This window comes from Rousettus aegyptiacus, unplaced genomic scaffold, assembly GCF_014176215.1.
Source record: "Rousettus aegyptiacus isolate mRouAeg1 unplaced genomic scaffold, mRouAeg1.p scaffold_m13_p_1, whole genome shotgun sequence".
Lineage (NCBI taxonomy): Eukaryota > Metazoa > Chordata > Mammalia > Chiroptera > Pteropodidae > Rousettus > Rousettus aegyptiacus.
Genome location: NW_023416284.1, coordinates 108,714,073 through 108,720,146, shown reverse-complemented (window position 1 = coordinate 108,720,146; position 6,074 = coordinate 108,714,073).

Below are 6,074 nucleotides of genomic sequence, written 5' to 3'. Positions count from 1 at the left end.
TCAGCGAATTATTTTCAAATTAGAGAAAAACAAAGATTGGAAAAAAAATCCTGAAAAGAATGGGAGAAAATATTTGCAAATCATATCTGATAGGGGTTAACATCCAAAATATATAAAAAACTCATACAACTCAATAGCAAATTAATTAATTAATTCATTCATTCATTAAATAAAACTGATTTGAAAACAGGCAGAAGACCTGATAGATATTTTTTCCAAAGAAGACATGCAGATGAATAACAGGCACACTGAAATATACTAAACATAATTAATCATCAGGGAAATGAAAATCAAAACCATAATAAGGTACGCCCCCCCTCCACCTGTTAGAATGGCTATTATTAAAGAAAGAAAGAAAGAAAGAAAAGACAGAAGTAAGCAGTGTTGGCAAGGATGTGGAGAAAAGGGAACTTTTGTGCACTGCTGGTGGAATTGTAAATTGCTACATCCACTATGGAAAACAGTACAATGGTTCCTCAAGAAATTATAAGTTGAACTACCACATGATTCAGTAATTCCATTCCTGGGTATTTATCCAAAGAAAATGAAAATAATAACTTGAAAAGATATATGTACCCCCATATTCACTGCAGCATTTTATACAAAAGCCAAGACATGGAAGCAACTTAAGCGTCTATAAATGAATGAACTGATGTAGAGGATGTGAGATATATGAACACACACACACACACACACACACGCGCGCACGCACATACACGCACACAAAGACTATTCAGCCATTAAAAAAATAGGAAAATCCTTCAGTTTGTGACAACATGGATGGACTTTGAGGGCATCGTGCTAAGTGAAATAAGTTATACAGAGAAAGGCAAATACTGTATGTTCTTACTTATACATGTAATCTAAACAATGACAAGAACAACAAAACAAGCTCATGGATATAGACAACAGATTGATGGTTACTAGAGGTGAAGAGTGGGGAGGACCTAAGTATAAAGTCCCAGTTATAAATTTCATAGAGATGTAGTGTACAATATGGTAACATAGTAAATAATACTGTATTGTATATTTGAAAGTTTTCATCACAAGAAAAAAAACCATAACTATGTATGGTAATGAATGTTAACTAGACTTGTATATGTTGCAACGTATACAAATATCAAATCATTAGGTTGTATACCTGAAAATAATATGATTAGTTGTACTTCAATTAATTATATCTAAATAAAAAATATACCTGTTGAGCATTTGATAACAAGGTGTTGTCTAGAGTATGTACTTAATCAACCATCTTAAGGTAATCTTGAAACGACTTTCTAAGTGTAAACCATCTGAAGAAATTATAAATAAAATCAGCTTAATATTTGACTTTTTAAAAAATATAAAGCTGTTGTACATAAAAAATAAACGTTTGCATCAAATTAGAGGGAGCAATACAAGGGAGACATTTAGAATAAACATGACAAATCAGTCATACAAATCTATAAGAAAAATGTTGAGATCTCAATAGATAATTAGAAAAAAGAACTAGCTGGGAATTTAAATTGACAAAAATAAACATAAATAAAAATATAACCTCAGTAGTAAATAAAATATAAATTTAAAAGCCAAGGAACTATTTATATTTGCCAAATTCATTAAAATTTTTAATGAGAATATTAATAATATGCTAGCAAGTATGTTGTAAAAAATATTATTATATATTGCTAATGATTATTGGAATTGAACTATTTGCCAATACATTTAAAATGTCCTAAAATTTCTACCCATTTGATCTAAATATGTGACTATATCTTTAAAATGCATTTAAGTGAGGATGTTATTTTACACAAAATCTATAATGGAAGAGAAATGTACGTAATGATAGGATAACAGCTAAGTGCATTATAGTTTAATCACATTAGAGACTATTATGTAGGCCTTAAAATTGATGTTTTGAAGCCATTTTACAATAAGTTTTAACCCATTTCCCGTCTGCTTGGAGAACACTCACCAGCGGCTCTTGCAGCTACAGGTTTACCCCGAGAGAACACGCAGATTACAGTTCTAACCTTACTCCCTAAGTTTGCCAAGAAAGGTCTCGCTTTTACTATTACTTTTGCATTGCTCAGGTAAAGCAATAACCTTTGGAAATAAATGATATCATTCTATTTATAGCATTCTGTTTTTTAGTAGTGGTATTTTCATTTACAAAATATAGTAATTTTTGATCACTGAAAATGTCAAATCATTCCTATGCATAATATTAAATTAATGTTGGCAGTGAGCTGCACTTTTTTTATCTAAATGGGAAAGGGTTAAAAGTACAGTTTATAGTTTGTTTTTAACTTAAAAATATACACATAAATAAACCAGAAACTAAAAGGAAATTTGTGAAAATATTAAAGATTTTATGTAATTGATAAATTTATTTTTAATTTAATTTTTTGTATTTTCTAAAGCATCTGTAGTAAAGAATAATACCCTAATCAATAGTAAGAAAATCTATTTTAACAATAATCACCTGAGAAATACTTTATTTCTCAGAATCCTTCCCTTTTATGTCATGTCTGATAATTTCCTGTTTTATATTAGCTTTCAAGGGCTACTGTAACAAAGTATCAATAACTGGGTGACTTAAAATAACAGAAATTTATTATTTCACAGTTCTGGAGAGTAGAAGTCTAAATCGAGGCATCAGCAGGTCTGTGATCCCCCTGAAGCCTGAAGCGAGAACCCTTCCTTGTTTCTTCCTAGCTTTCGGTGGTACCCATCAATCCTTGGTGTTCCTATGCTTAGGAGAGTACAGTGCCAGTCTCTGCATCCAGTTTTACATATCATTCTCCCTGTGTCTTTGCATCTTCCTCCTCTGTCTTAAATTTCTTCTTATAAGCATACCAGTCACATTAGATTAGGGCTCAGCCTAATGATTTTTTTTTTAACTTGATTATCTCTATAAAGACTCTATTTCCAAATAGGGTCACATTCTGAGGTACTGGGAGTTGGGACTTTAACTTATGCTTTCTTGGGGGAGACACGATTCAAATTACAATAATCCTTGTCAAGTTACGATGCCTTACCTATTTCTGTCTTCAAGGAGCTTAATTCTGAACTCTGAACATTTCTCTTCACCCTCTTAGTTATCAAAATGTGCTGAATTAGTATGCCATCTCTTAGAAGCTTCTTCTCCATTAGTTGGAAATTTCATTTAGGGTGAGGTTGATGCCTACTAATGGCTTATGGGATCAGACACCAGTGACAGACTGGAAGATACATTCAGTAACTCTCTAATAATATCATACAGGAAAAGTGACAAAGTACCTCACCTAAAGCAGGAGAAGCAGAGCAGAGCAGCTGTCATCACCCTGGTTCACTGGGGACAGCTAGGCAGAAAAGGCTTGGGATCAGTGAGAAGGGGTAGAAATGTCATGTTGGATGATATACCTAGTGACCCTTTAAATTGCTTCCTTAATTTAATACTGTGGTATTTTGCTCAGAGAAACTGCTCTTGGAAGCAGGAGTAATGGTCTTAAAGCACAAAATTATAGCATAAGGCTAGAGCCAGTTTTCTTTCCTTCCCCCTCCCCAAAGTCTGCGTTCAAAATATAAGAAGGGAAAATACACATAATAAATATGATAATTTAGGTGGTCTTGGTAATTTTCAATAAGATAAGGTATCAAGTAAGTACTCAGGAAAGGCTAGGCATTACTTGTTCACACAATAGGTTATAGATTCAGTCCTCAAAATAAATCTTTATTTAATCATGAAGATAGTAAGAAGGAAATCTGGAAACAGTTAATTATTAATATTTTCCACCACCATCCCACCCCTCGCCCCCTCCTAGTCACTATTGCTTTGGGGGCCCATATAAAGAATAGTGCCGCAATATGCATTACACATATTCAAGGGAGCTTTTTTATTTTAAAGATACTTTGGATTCAGTGTCATCATATATTATTTAGATCTCTGTATTAAATTACGTATCTATTTATTCTATTTCATCCCCTCATTTAAGATGTATAGGATGCATGGTGTGGCATCTATAGGCAGACTTGCAGGAACTAATGCCAGCTGCAATCCTCTTGCATTATCAGTCCTAAACCATTATCTCACTGTGACTTTGTGGCACCACACTGGGAGAAAATGTCATCTTTTAGGGACAGTAATTTCTTTGGCTCTGTCCACTCAGGCTCATTATAGCAGAATGAGTGGCTTTGACATAGTGAAGATTATTCAAAGCCAATCCCAAATTACAGACTTGTGTCCTACCTTTGTGAAACCTGTGGATCACCCAAATGGAGGCCCTATGTTTGAAACTTCCTATATTCAAATTTATATACTGTTATTATATTCAAGCCCAAATTGTATTAGAATATCATTCTTTGTGTTGTTGTTATTCTGAGTGAAATAAAGAATTATATTTAAAAAATTGGATCTAAGTACAATTCAAGCAAAACTGACAGACATTTCAATTAAATGGTCTCTGAAATTTATATGCAGGCAATTATTAAAGCTGTAAGGCAAACATTAGTGCTACATTTCTCTCAGGGACACTATTTTGTTTTTGCTTTCCCTGTTCCATATATGCCTTAGTCTCTATGATACTGAATTCAGAGAAATGCTGCAAAATTCCAAACTTGCAGGTATGAATCTGTCATGATTTCTAAATATCCTCCTTAGCAAACCAGCAGGCATCTGCTGATCAATAAGCCAAACTTCCTCCAAGATTGTTTTTCTGGTATACATTACTCCTGTATCTTGAATTTCTCAGTACTTGATCATTATTGGAATAAATCAGAATGCAGAATTTTATTTTATTTTTATCCAAGAGAAAAGCATTTAGAAATTGTTGGCGGTTTTTCTTTCTTAGAGATATCAAATTCTAAATTTTGGAAGTTTTACCAGAATGCACTCTCCATTACTTCCAAATAAAGCAAGTAAATCACTAGGCATATTTTGTCTTGGCAAAGACCTTTGGCTTAGGTGCAGTATTGGCCTAACTGTGTCCTGTGTGTCATGCTGGAGTCCCTCCTGTCAAGCCATTTACTTAGCATGAGTGGGTGTGTCAGTATAAGAAGCTGTGGATATGAATAAAAGAGCAGCTCTGTAAAAAACAAACCTAATCCTGGAGCCAGAAGTATTTTCTAACCCTGGGGTTCTTGTTATTTGAATATGAAAAGAAATATAATTTGCTTTCTACCCCAGCAGATAAATGTGGTAGGCCAGTTACAGTTCAAACAATGATATTTTCTTGAATTTTTGTGGATGATTTCTGTATATCAGTTTTATTTCTTCGAACAGGTTATGTGCCTGAGAATAAAAACCATGTCTTCTACATGTTTTTGTGTTTTATTATAGCATTGTTAATTATAGTAATTTATGTATATTAAACATGATATGTTTTGACTAAATGAAATCTTTATCCTTATATGGCTTTATGGTTCATGACGTGCTTTCCTTCACACTCATACCCACACACGTGCAAAAAATTTTCTGACAACTGTGCAGAGAGTCAGTTTTGCCAAATAAAATTGTTTCTCTAAAACTCAGGGAAATAGGCATAATTTTATGGATAAAGTCTCATAGCTAATAATTGAGAGAACCAAAATTCAAATAAAACCTTACAAAATCTAAATACTATTTTAAATACAATTGTTGGTGGAAATCTGGTGACCCACAAGCCAAATTCGGCCATAGATTTTTTTTTTCCTTTTCTGATTCACCATTAGCTCTCTATCTAGCTGACCCACTGCCCACCACTCAAGGTGGAGCAACACCTGGCAAACCTCAATAACTTAGGCTGCCTCCCTGGACTTGACATCCTACACTATACCATAAACTATAAGACACATAAAGCTCCTATACAAGCTTAGGGAATTTGCTTAAAACAGAATGTATTAAGAGTTAGAAGGAAGCAAAATAAGCAGAAAGGGAACCTGGCATGATAAAGAACTATTGACAAAGACATTTGATATGAGAAATACTCATAAAATCTCTGTGAGACCTCTGTCTTACAATGATTATTCCTTCTTAGAGAATACAAACGAATTACAGACTGAGTTTTGTTTTTAAACAAATAACAAATGTCTCTTAATATCTCTTTTCAAAACATAGGCAGCATATAAAACTATGG